Below are 14414 nucleotides of genomic sequence, written 5' to 3' on the forward strand. Positions count from 1 at the left end.
TCTCAGGAATATAGTGTGTATTGTATTATCATTTATGAAAGTGTTTTCAGGATTTGTCAACCATCATAGATGTGATAATTACAGTCATGCACTTTTTTTCCCCTGATGACTACTTTCTTTAGTTAACTAAGGCTTATACCTTAATTCTTATATACATGGCTTCATCAAAATGGAAATTGAATAGTCTTAGAGCATTTGGTACCACTCCTCCCAAAAGCTGATGATCAGCCTACATGTATGTGACTGAATCAGCCCAAGAAAGTCTTCCTAGTCACAAAGCCCAAGAAAAAAACAAACAGCAAAACAAAATCCTTCCTCAAAGGACTGTTTAGAGAACACTCATTTCTTAGTTAATAAGCTTTCAGTACTCTGGCATTTTGATCAATATTTTAAAATGTTTTAATTGAATTCAGTCTTTCTTTTCCTGTTAGAAATAAAATTTGGATGGACTATATTTTTCATATCAGTAAATCTTGATTAAATGATTCCGTGGATTATAATCCTGCCTGGATTTGACTATCTACTTTTATTAATTTCCAAGAACATGTAATTTTAAAACTGTATTACCAATCTAAGTTCTGATATCAAAATCTTCTCCAGAATTGCCTAAGTCATTTTGCAACCATTTGACATGGCCACTTGTAGCACAGAAATAATATATGCTCCTGAATAAGCAAGAGTTTTTGCCTATTCAAAACTTCTTGCTATTATCTGGTCAATTTCATGGAAATGAATTCCACAGACAAGTCTTAATAGTTAAGGTCAACCTATTATAAGTGATTATACTTAGAGCAGAGTAGGGATCTTCTACTTTTCTTTCTTATCCAAATACTTGAAAAAGTTTTCTACATCAGTTCAGTTTTCTTGAAGTTTTTACAATATCCTGGGCATGTGATAGTTTACATTACAAACATGACTTAAAATCTTTAAAATAAAATTTATTTCTGTTTTTAGTTAGAAGGAAATGTGCTGACATTATCACTGCAGTATTTGATTTTTACACTAGCTCTGTTTCTCAAAAATGTTTCTTTTAATATCTGCAGTGTTTATAAATAGAAGGACCAAACTCTGTGTTATACTGAATGACATACCTCATTCCAAAGTAGAGAGGAGTTGAAAGGATGTCTCTAACACAAACATTTTCTCTTCTTATAAGTGCTTTTGGAAGATAGCATTCTATGAAAGAAATTAAAAACAGTAAGTCAAACTTGAACATAAGAATAATTCTTATTGCAAGCTTACTTCTTAAAATATCATCATCTTCATCTTAAAATGTATCCTCATTGTCATTATCTTAAACTATTCCTCTCCGTTAAAATAGTAGGACTTGAGGCTTTGTAATGTTAAAAATCTATTCTGCAGTGCTTATTTTAAAAATACAATGTTAACAGAGTGATTTTAAACCAAATCCTGAGCTGTATCTAAAGGTTATGGTTTTACATGACCAAGAACCAGAATTCTCTTTAGATCCTCAAGCCTATGCTTTTCACAGTATCTTTCCATGACTTACATAAGATAAGAAACCAATAGGGACGCTTACACATCGCTTATGTGAGGAATCCAGGAAAACAAACACATACAAGAATGGGTAAATTATGAGACTTTGAAATTATGATTACTTGTTAATACTATCCTGTTTTTAGAAGTTAACTTAGAAGTACCTTGGGGACATTATGTTCCTTATGACACATTTTACTGTTGTTGTGACCACCCATTGGTTATATTATAGTACAAGCTTTAATGTGGGTTCTAAAACTATATCAGTTACAACTTTATCTTAACTACAGTAGATTAATCCAATATTTTATCCAATTTCCCATATTATTTCCTTATTTTCAAATAAGTAGTCCAGGGCTTCCTTGGTGACGCAGTGGATAAGTATCTGCCTTCCAATACAGGGGACACAGGTTCGATCCCTGTTCTGGGAAGATCCCACATGCTGCGGAGCAACTAAGCCCATGCGCCACAATTACTGAGCCTGCGCTCTAGAGCCCATGAGCCACAATTACGGAAGCCCACGGGCCTAGAGCCCATACTCCGCAACAAGAGAAGCCACTGCAGTGAGAAGCTTGTGCACCGCAATGAAGAGTAGCCCCCGTCCGCCGCAACTAGAGAAAGCCCACGTGCAGCAACAAAGACCCAACACAGCCAAAAAAAATTTTTTTAATTAAAAAAAAAATCAAATAAATAGTCCAGAAGTAGGCAGTTCAGAGCTGGTTCATCTACTTGAGGAAGTCATCAAAGACCGAGGTTCTTTCTGGTAATTTCCTGCTGTTCCATAGTTAGTGTGCAGCTTTTGTTTTTCCAGTCAAAATGCTTGTTCTGACTGCAGGCATTGTATCTACATCCCAAGTAAGGAGAAAGGAGAAATAACAAAGGGCAAAATTTATCTTGCTAGCCTTGTGTTTATCAAGAAAGTGAAACTGTCCTCAGGGACTTTCATTTATATCTCATTGGCTAGTACTGTCACATGATCATGCCTACTTGTGAGGGAATCTGAGGAGGTGAGTACTTTTTTTATTGAGGTATAGTTGATTTACAATATTATATAAGTTTCAGGTATATAACATAATGAGTCACAGTTTTTAATGATTATACTCCATTTATAATTATTATAAAATATTGGCCATATCCATTGTACTGTACAATATATCCTTGTAGCTTATTTATTTTATACATAATAGTTTGTACCTTTTAATCCTCTATCCCTATCTTGTTCCTCCCCCCTTCCCTTTCCCCACTGGTAACCACTCGTTTGTTTTCTGTATCTGTGAGTCTCATTCATTTTTGTTGTATTCAGTAGCTTTTTTTTTTTTCAGATTCCACATACAAGTGATAACATATAGTATTTGTCTTTCTCTGTCTGAGTTCTTTCACTAAGCATAATACCTTCCAAGTCTATCCATGTCGTTGCAAATGGCAAAATTTCATTCTTTTTTATGGCTGAGTAGTATTCCATAGTGTATGGGTGTGTGTGTGTGTGTGTGTATGTATACACATACATACCTATGGAAGGTGAGTATTTTTTTTAATTATTTCTTTTTTTTTTTAAATAGCCAATACAGTCTCAAACTTAAAACATCAAAGTATAGAAGGGTAGATTAGTGAGAATCTCCCTTTCATATCACACCTCCTTCATCCTTCCACTTTCATATACTGCCCCCCCAAGAAACAGGTAACCACTGGTATTAGTCTCTTTTTTATCCTTCTACAAATTTTTTAAATGTATATGATTCAAATATGTGTTCTCTTCTCCCCCCTTTTTTTAAATATCGTAAGTGGTACATGAGATAAGTATCTTTAACTGGTCACATAGCTGCCTCAACCAAACTAAACTAAAAAAACAAACCAGGATTCTTTTAATAAGGAGGGAAGGAGAGTAAAAACATCTTCCTTGGACTGTTTTATTTATTTATTTTTGTCTGAGTTGGTCCGGTATTATACAGTTAGCTGTGAAACTATTGATTCTGTTTAGCAACTGACAAAGGCATAAGTGTTCTTCAGAACAGGTACCTGTGTCATCTGTGTAGCACAACCCTGTATAGAGGAGTTGATCAATAAATGTATAATATAGAGCTCATGATGTCTTTTACCCCATAACTGCTCATCTTCAACTCAATTAATGAAACTAACATTTGGTAAATTTTTCAGGCCAGAAACTAAGTGGTAATCCTTGATTCCTTTTTCTCCAGCCTCCAGATGCCTCTCCTTCTCTTGTATGCCACATCCATTCAGTCAGTCAGTCAGTCAGTCAGTCCTGCTGCTTCTACTTTCAAAAGATATCCCAACCCCTCCACCACCTCTATCCTGAACCTGACCACTGTACTTGTCTCCCTACTTCCCTTCTTGCCCTCTACAATCCATATAATAAACAAAGTGACCTTAAAAATAAATCATTTTCCTGCATAAACCTTTCTAAAGGCTTTCAACTGTAATTAGAATGAAATCCAAAGACTATTCTGAGGCCCATGAAGCCCTAGTGATAGGGTGTTTGTCTGCCTCTTCTTTGTCTCCTCCTACTCCTGCCTCAGTGTCATTGTATTCTCAGTTTTGCATAGTATGGTCTTCTCCCAGCTGCATGCAGGGCTCTTTATTTGGACTCAGCTTACATGGCACCCCCTGTTGACAATTTTTTAATCATCTATACACCCTTCTTCCTTGTACTCCAACATTTTCTGTTTCATTCCTCTGTTTTATTTTCCTCATAACACTCACAACTATCTAATTATTATTATTTGTGTAGTTGTTAACTCACTGGCTTTTCCCACTAAAGTGTTAAGTTTCATGAGTGCAGGGACTTTGTATTGTTTATTTATTCATTCAGCAAAATGTTTGTTGAGTACCTGTTATGTGCCAGATCCTTTGTCATGCAGGGATGATAACAATAAACAAAATGGACAAAACTTACTTCCTTCATAGAACTTTTATTTGTGTGCATATGTGCATGTACATTTCTGTATGCCGGAGGATAGACAATAAACAAATAAATAAAATATATAGTAGTTTAAACTTAAGTACTTCTATGAAGAAAAATAAATAAGGAAAGGGGATGAGGATCATCTGGATGTTGGCAGTTGTTTTCACTTTCTCTTTGCTATTTTCACACTAACGTTTGTACCAAACCACCTAAAAATCAGTGGCCTTTCAACACCAGACATATCTGTGGGTTTCCTGAGGTTGAAATAATCCAGGCTAGACTTGGCTCCAGTTTATGGCTCAGTTTCAGGTATGTTCCATGTGTCTCCCATTTTTCTGGCACCAGTGGAATATCAAATCATGTTCGCCTCCATGGCAAAAAGCAGGAGTATAAGAGCCCAGGACTAGTAGTACAAACCATTTTAAGTCTGCTTGAATCATGTCCAGTAACTTCCCAGTGGCAATAGCAAATCACATGGTCAAGTCTAAAGTCTAGGGACAAGGAGGTACATTTTGGCCACCATAAGGCCAGAGTGTGGATATGTAATGCTACTACAGAGGAGTGAAAAATTGAGACTGATAATGTAATCTAATGTAAGGTCAGGGAAATCCTTGCTGTCATTTGAGTAAAGTGAGAGGTGAAGGAGGGAATCATGTGGCTATCTGGGTGATTCAGGCAGAGAGAACAGCAAACACAAAATTCTAAGGTGAGAATATTCCTGTCCTGTTAGAGGAACAGCAAGAAAGCCAGTGTAAGCAGAGCAGAGTGAGAGTGAGAATAACAGAGAGAAGGTCAGAGAGATTGTGGAGGATGATGGGAAGGTAGGCTTGTATATCATGGTAAAGACTTGGGCTTTTCTCAGAAGGAGATGAGAAACCTAAGAGGGTTTGAGCAGAAGCATAACATGATCTGACCAGCACAGAGCCTGGCATGTGATGATTGCCCAGTATATATTAGTTAAGTGAATGCATGGTGATAACACTTATTCTGACTTAAGTAAACCTTCCCAAAATAATGAAAGAGGGAAATACTTAGAGAGTGAATGGAGTAAAATAACCAAAGCCTTAGAAATGATAGTTATTAGCAATCAAATAGAAATGACTCACAAAAAGGGGAGATCCTGGTGAGACAGGAGTAAGGTATTGCTTGCCAAGTGAAAGCCATTTGGTGGAATCTTTTCAACCCAAAGAAAAGCCCATTGTGTTTGAAATTGAGCTAGTTATCCAAAAAGTACAAGACTGAACTTGGTGGCCATCCTTTTGGGATTCTGAAGGGGTCAGGGATTCCATCATTGTAAAATGATAGGAAGGAGGTGATTTTAGATAGAAGCAATTCACTGCAAATTAGCATATAGTAAGCACTTAAATACTTACAGAACTAAGCATATAATTGAATTGCAACAGTTTTTTGGCTGTGAACCAAAGAAATCAAGCAAGCCTTAATTCTATTCTATGGCTACTGTTAATATAAGAGACTAAAAGAAACTTGTCAACTTTATTAATCCAGGATATTAGTTCTCTTCCTGGCCTAGTGGGCTAGCTGTCTCCAAAACAGTTTTATTCCTTTACCTTTCTGTCTTCTGTCTGATCGCATTTCTACAGAAGAATATTATAAAAAGATAGAAATTGTTTTACAAATACATAACATACTTAATTTCTGGTTGAATATCCAAACTAGCCATCCATGAAAAATTTGCTTGAACAATATGAAGATTATCTTTCTGAATATCTTTCGCTTAAGACTTGTAACAAAAGTTCAACTGGTCTGAAAATCACACTTGTCTTTCTTTTTAGCCCCTGTATTGATCTTCTGTTGTTGATCTATTAAAGATGACAGTTAGTCAACAAAGACAAAAAAAGTAAATTATATTCCTTTGATGTCATGAGTGTTCTTTAGTCATTATTTTTAGTTTTAAGGGGAACTTTGGTTCGTATTCAAACCCAGTCTGGCTTCAGAGTCTGTACTCTATATAGGATACCCTGTACTGTCTCATCACACAAGTTTTTAAACACATTCTTATTGTTATTATACTTACTAATTTTACAATCAGTTATTACTGATATTCACTACCCTGTTATGAATATCCTTGCTCATTTTTGCTTTGTTCACTGCTTCCTCTTGGGTTTGATTTTCTTCCTGTTTAAGTACATCTTTAGTATTGCTTTCAGTAAAGGCTGCAGATAGTAAAATTTCTCTATAAAAAAATTTATATTACCTTATAAAAAGCTTTTAATGTCTGAAACTATTTTTTTTTCACCCTCTCTCTTTTGCGATAGAATTCTAAGTTTACAGTTATTTTTTGCTCCACATTTTGGTAATATTTTCTGTTACTACTGATGAGAAGTCTGCTGTCAATCTGATTGTCCTTTGTAGACAGTGTATTTCTAGAAAGCATCTTTTATGTTTTTCTCTTTTTCCCTTAATGCTCTGTAGTTTCATTATAATGTGGGTCAAACTGTGATTATTTTTTTTAACTTCCAAATGATGCCTGCTGGCCCTTTGTAATCTGACGATTCATATTTTTCTGCATGTTTGGAAAATTCTCAGCCATCATCTGTTCAAATATTGCTTCTTTAGTTTTCTCTATTCTCTTCTCCTGGTGCTTTCTATATTAGAGCTCTGCATTTTATCCTCTATATCTACTGACTTCTCTTTCATATCCTCCATCTTTTTATTTCTCTTACTGCACTTTGGGGGATTTCTTTCCCCTTATTTTGAAATTCACTAATTCTCTCTTTAGCTTTGTCCAGGTAACTATTTACCCATTTAAATGGATTTTAAAATTACAACATCTGTTTTTTATGCCCAGACATTCATTTTAATATTTGCCTGTTTTATGATCTCTCATTCTTATTTTATCAGTGTTCTTTTTCTTCCCAGTAACTCTTTGGATACTTATAATCTAAAGTTCCTTTGAAATGTTTAGCTACCACTGTTTCCTAGGATGAAATGTCTCTGTAAGTTATCTTTATTGATATCGTACATTTTTAAAAGTAGTTTTCATATAAAAGAGAAACGTGTGTGTGTGTAATAAAACATATATCCATGTACATACTACCCAGCTTGAGAAATAGAACACACCAGTATGTTAAAAGCACCTGTGTGTTGCTCCCTGTTTTATCCCACTTACTTTCCTCAGAGTTAACCACCATACTGAAATTTGTTTTAATGAGTCCCCTACTTTTCTTTATAGTTTTCCCAACTATATTTGGATTCCTAAATGACAGAGTCTTTAGTTTTGCTTGATATTGAACTTGATGTGCATGGAACCATCTTGCATATATTCTTCTGTGCTTGCCTCTTTAATATATTTACAATCATGTTTGTAAATTTCAGTCATGGTGGTAAATATAGCTGTACTTTCATTTTCATTTCCACTGCCATATAATATTTATCCATTCCATTATTGATGGAAAATTAGGCTCTTTAATGGTTTATATTGCTATAAATAATGCTAAGAAAATTTTGCATATGTGATATATACACACATCTAGGCTATATTCTCTAAGCTCTGTTCACTTGGGAATAGGATTACTGGGTTGGAGAATATGTGCATGTTCAGTTTTACTAGAAATTCCAAACTTATTTTCCAAAGTGCCTATACTGGTTTTGTTTTCACTAACAATATGCATAAATTCCTCTTGCTTGACATTCTGGCAACACTGAGATTTGTTAGGATTTTAAAATATTGTCATTATTTTATGGGTCTCTTGGGTCTGAATTGGTATCTTTTGGTTTTAATTTGCAGTTACATCATTAATAATAAGATTGTCATGTGTTGATGAACCATTTGTGTTTTCTCTTCTCTGATGTGCTCTTCTCTTTTGCAGATATTTCATTTCTGATTGATTTGTGGGGGTTATTTAAATAGTCTGCATATGACTTCTTTGTTGGATGTATATGTATGCATATTACAGACATCTTTTCTTCGGTTATGGCTTATCTTTAAAAGCTTTTTTAATTGTTCCTTGTTTTACAAAAGTTCTTAATTTGCTGTGGTCCAATTATCAATCTTTGTTTTTTAAATGGTACTTTGGTCTTTTGATTAAGAAATCTTTCCCAGTGTAATATAAAAATTCTGTTACAGATTGTCTTCTAAAACTTTTGTAGTTTGTCTCTCACATTTAGGACTGTAATCTACCTGGCAGTGATTTCAGTATATGGTGAGAAACAGGGAACCAGTTTGATCTTTTTCCATATTGAAACCCAGCTGTCCCATTGTGGGACTGCTTAGTCGGACATTTTCTCATTGATCATCAATGCCAGCTATGTTAAAAATGAAGTTTTCATAATCAATGGGTCTATTTCTGAGTTCTCTCTTTTGTTTCTTGGTCCCTGTACTGTGACCACTGTGTGTTTATCTTGGCTTTAGTAAGTGTTGGTGTTTGGAAGACGATTTTTGGTAGGACAATCCCCCTAACTTGTTCTTCTTCATGAGTATATTGGCCATTCTTTGCTCTTTGCTTTTCCATGTATATTTTATCATCATTTATCAAATTCAAGGAAAAAGCTATTGAAATTTTTTACATTTATAGATTAATTTGGGGAGAATTACTCTCTTTAAAATATAGAACGAACCTTTCTTTCTTTATACATGCACTACTATCCCTCCATTTATTTATATTGATATCTTACTGTCTTTTAATAAAGTCTTATTTTTTTAATAAATCTTATATATTTTGCTGTATTTATTACATATACATCTTGTGTTGATATTGTAAATGGCTTATTTATTTTACGGGTAAATACTTTAAATATATAGGTAAGAATAGAGAATAATGTAATGAACAACTATGGACCTATTCCCAGGTTTGTATAATATTACCACTATGACTGATTTCCTGCTGCTGCTCTTTCTCCTCCAATTAAGCATTATAAATACAATTACTGTTCCCACTGTGATCCTCTCCTATCTCATTCTCTTCCCTCCCTCCTTCTCTAGTGTTTCACACATCCAGTGTTTTCATTCTTATACATGTTTTTATATTTCCACTATATGTTTATGTATTTGTTAGCAATATAAAGTATTATTGTTTTATAATGTGAATGGCTTGATGTCCTTTATTAAAACAATAGTTTAATATTATTATATTAGTAGAAATAGTCTCTAAAGAAGGTCTTTCTACCTACAGTATTGGTAATTTGTATTTTGCTCCTAGGTTCTAGCTAAAACATTGCATCTTTGGAACTTATACTGTTTTCCTCTTTGAGAAACCTCTAGAGAGAGGAAGGTATAACATTTTCAAATGAAGGAATATATTTGAGCATAATCATGTATGTTTCCCACAGACATTTCCATATCATATGAGAAATATTTGAGTTAATTATTTTAACTATAACTCAATGAGATGAAATTTTGCTACCATTGATTTTAGGCATTTTTAGTTCTTGCCTCATTCACCCATAGCCCAATTTCTTAAACACTTGGCCAAAATAAATAAATGATAAACAAATAAAATGTAACCTGAATTATACATAGTATATTCCAAGTCCACAGAACCAAGATCAGTCTGGTTTTATACATAAATTTTCTCTTTAGCTTTGACACTGAAGATAGAGAAGAAAGGCAAAAGTAGTCACTTTTTTGGTTGGATAATTGCTGATGACTGGAAGTAAATTGAAGAATTTTCTTTATTTATTTAGAAGTCTGGTTCAGCTTTCCCTGGTTGTGGATGTATCCTTTCCCAAAGTTTAAACAAATTCAAGTGATGTTTTGCTTACTTTGAGCTAAATATCAACCCATGTCCATGTTCAAGAAATGACACATGGATACATGTTTGCTTTTTTTGCCTACTAATGTAATGCTTATTTATATGACTATAGGGACTAATTACTGTCCTGCCTGAAAAGAGTATAATAGTTTACCCATGGATGAAGGAAATAAATATGAGACTTAAATGGAGTACTTCAAGGAGAACTTAAGAATTCATAAGACTTCTGTCACAATGCTTTTTCTGTAGTAATGGTACTGTTAGAACAAATGAATCAAACAAGGACTATTTATCTTATGGGTGATTTTAATAAGACAAGTTTAGGTCCTTTATACAAAGACTCATCAAGATGGTAATTCAGTTTTTGTAGCCTTTTATAAAATATGCTGCCCCAAGAGTGATAGAATTTATATTTCTATTTATTAAAATAGAAAAGATATTTAAACCACACCGCAAAAAAAGTTTCATAGGATAGATCCCATGCTAGGCCAAAAAACAAGCCTAGTAAATTTAAGAAAACTGAAATCATATCAAGCACCTTTTCCAACTACAACATTATGAGACTAGAAATCAACTAAAAGAAAAAAACTGCAGAAGACACAAACACATGGAGGCTAAATAATATATTACTAAACAACCAGTTGATCACTGAATAAATCAAAGAGGAAATCAAAAAATACCTAGAGACACATGAAAACAAAAACGCAATGATCCAAAACCTACTCAGCAAAAGCAGTTCTAAGAGGGAAGTTTATAGTGATACAAGCTTACCTCAGAAAACAAGAAAGATCTCAAATAAACAACCTAAACTTACCCTAAAGGAACTACAGAAGCTACAAACAAAACCCAAAGTTAGTAAAAGGAAAGAAATCATAAAGATCAGAGCAGAAATAAATGAAACAGAGATTTTAAAAAAAAACAGTAGAAAAAATAAATGAAACTAAAATCTGTTCTTTGAAAAAATAAACAAAATTGATAAACCCTTACAGACTAATCAAAGGAAAAACAAGGAAAGGGCCCAAATCAATGAAATCAGAAGTGAAAAAGGAGAAGTTAGAACCAACACCACAGAAATACAAAGGATTACTTTTGTATTTCATTTTTTTGTGTTGAGACTACTATGAGCTATTTTGTATTAAGAGACTACTCTGAACAGCTATATGCCAAATCAGAAATGAAAAAGGAGACATTAGAACCAACACCACAGAAATACAAAAGATTGCTTTTGTACTTTTTTGTATTAAGAGACTACTATGAACAACTATGTGCCATTAAAATGGACAGCCTAGAAGAAATGGACAAATTCTTAGAAATGTACAATCTCCTAAGACTGAACCAGGAAGAAATAGAAATAAGGAAAAGACCAATTACCAGTAATGAAATTGATTCAGTAATTTTAAAACTCCCAAGAAACAAGAGTCCAGGACCAGATGGCTTCACAGGTGAATTCTACCAAACATTTAGAGAAGAATTAAGACCTATTCTAATCAAACTATTCCAAAAAATTGCAGAGGAAGGAACACTTCTGAACTCATTCTGTGAGGCCACTATCATCCTGATATCAAAACCAGACAAAGATATCACAAAAAAATAAAATTATAGGCCAGTATCACTGATGAACATAGATGTAAAAATTCTCAATAAAATATTAGCAATCCAAAGCCAACAATATATTAAAAGGATCACACACCATGATCAAATGTGATTTATCCCAGGGATGCAAGGATTTCTCAGTATCTGCAAATCAATCAAGTATGATACACCATATTAACAACAATAAAAGAAGAATAAAACAATATGATCATCTAAATATATGCAGAAAAAACTTTTGACAAAATTCAACATGCATTTATGATAAAAACTCTCCAGGAAGTGGGCATAGAGGGAACACACCTCAATGTAATAAGGGCCATATGGCAAACCCATAGCTAACATCATACTCAAAGGTGAAAAGCTGAAAGCATTTCCTATAAGATCAGGAACAAGACAAGGATGCCCACTCTTGCCACTTTTGTTCAACATAGTATTGGAAGTCCTAGCCATGGCAATCAGAGAAGAAAAAGAAATAAAAGGAATCCAAATTGGAAAGGAAGAAGTAAAACTGTCACTGTTTGCATATGATATGATACTATACATAGAAAATCCTAAAGACACTACCAGAAAACTACTAGAGCTCATCAATGAATTTGGTAAATTTGCAGGATACAGATTAGTATACAGAAAAATGTTGCATTTCTATACACTAACAATCAACTATCAGAAAGAGAAATTAAGGAAAATCCCATCTACCATCACATCAAAAAGAATAAGATACTTAGGAGTAAAATTACCTAATGAGGTAAAAGACCTATACTTGAAAAACTAAGACACTGGTGAAAGAAATTGAATACGACACAAAAGGATGGAACAATATACCATATTCTTGGATTGGAAGAATCAATATTGTTAAAATGACCAAACTACCCAAGGCAATCTACAGATTCATTGCAATCCCTATCAAAATACCAACGGCATTTTTCACAGAACTGGAACAAATAATTTTTAAAAAATTTGTATGGAAACGCAAGGGACCCTGAATAGCCAAAACAATCTTTAGAAAGAAGAATGGAGCTGGAAGTATCATGTTCTCTGACTTCAGACTATACTACAAAGCTACAGTAATCAAAACAGCATGGAACTGGCACAAAAACAGACATACAGATCAATGGAACAGATAGAGAGCTCAGAAATAAACCCACACTGTTATGGTCAATTAACCTATGATGAAGGAGACAAGAATATACAATGGAGAAGAGACAGTCTCTTCAATAAGTGGTGCTGGGAAAGCTGGACAGCTACATGCAAAAGAATGAAATTAAAACATTCTTTATCATCATATATGAAAAAAAAAAAGCCCTCCAAATGGATTAAAGAACTAAATGTGAGACTGAAAACTATAAAAGTCCTAGAGGAAAACAGGCAGAACACTCTTTGATATAAATCATAAATGTTTTTTGGATCCTTCTCCTAAGGCAAAGGAAATAAAAACAAAAATAAACAAATGGAACCTAATTGAACTTAAAAGCTCTTGCAAAGCAAAGGAAACCATTGACAAAACAAAAATACAACCTACCGAATGGGAGAAAACACTTGCAAATGATATGACTGATAAGGGGTTAATATCCAAAATATATAAACAGCTCATACAACTCAACATCAAAAAAACAACTCAATTGAAAAGTGGGCAGAAGGGGCTTCCCTGGTGGCGCAGTGGTTGAGAGTCCGCCTGCCGATGCAGGGGACACGGGTTTGTGCCCTGGTCTGGGAAGATCCCACGTGCCGCAGAACAGCTAGGCCCGTGAGCCATGGCCACTGAGCCTGCGCGTCCGGAGCCTGTGCTCCACAACGGGAGAGGCCACAACAGTGAGAGGCCCGCATACCACAAAAAAAAAAGAAAAGAAAAATGGACAGAAGACCTGAATAGACATTTTTCCAAAGAGGACATACAGATGGCCAACAGGCACATGAAAATATGCTTAACACCACTAATCATTAGGGAAATGCAGATCAAAACCACAATGAGATATCACCTCACACCTGTCAGAATGACTATCATCAAAAAGAGTACAAATAACAAATGTTGGCAAGAATGTGGAGAAAAGGGAACCCTAATACACTGTTGGTGGGAATGTAAATTGGTACAGCCACTATGGAAAATAATATGGAGGTTTCTCAAAAAACTAAAAATAGAACTACCATATGACCTAGCAGGTCTACTCCTGGGTATATATCTGAAGAAAACAAAAATGCTCTTTTGAAAAGATACATGCATCCCAATGCATTATTTGCAGTTGCCAAGATAAGGAGGCAACCTAAGTGTCCATCAATAGATGAATATGATAGAGAGGATGAGGTATATATATACAGTGGACTACTACTCAGCCATAAGAAAAAGAATGAAATTTTTTTCATTGTGCAACAACATGGGTGGACTTGGAGGGCATTATGCTAAGTGAAATAAATCACACAGAGAAAGATAAATGCTGTATGATATCACTTATATGTAGAATCTAAAAAATGCAACAAACTAGTGTACATAACAAAAAAAGCAGACTTACAGATACAGAGAACAAACTAGTGGTTACCAGTGGGGAGAGGGAAGGGGGAGGGGCAATATAGGGGTAGGAGACTAAGAGGTACAAACTATTATGTATAAAAATAAGGTACAAGGATATATTGTACAGCACAGGGAATATAGCCAATATTTTATAATAACTATAAATGGATTATAACCTTTAAAAATTGTG

The 14414-nt window shown here is 34.3% G+C and overlaps 1 long non-coding RNA gene across 1 annotated transcript in view; it reads right to left on the minus strand.

Moving 5' to 3' along the window:
- Positions 1 to 14414, minus strand: part of LOC137214546 (uncharacterized) — a 143254-nt gene that overhangs the window by 9732 nt on the left and 119108 nt on the right. The window contains exon 3 of the long non-coding RNA XR_010938937.1: positions 1092 to 1176. This is a non-coding gene — a long non-coding RNA (uncharacterized lncRNA). The remainder of the gene's footprint in view (positions 1 to 1091; positions 1177 to 14414) is intronic.

The sequence above is a fragment of the Pseudorca crassidens genome, chromosome 20 (genome assembly GCF_039906515.1).
Source record: "Pseudorca crassidens isolate mPseCra1 chromosome 20, mPseCra1.hap1, whole genome shotgun sequence".
Taxonomy (NCBI): Eukaryota; Metazoa; Chordata; class Mammalia; order Artiodactyla; family Delphinidae; genus Pseudorca; species Pseudorca crassidens.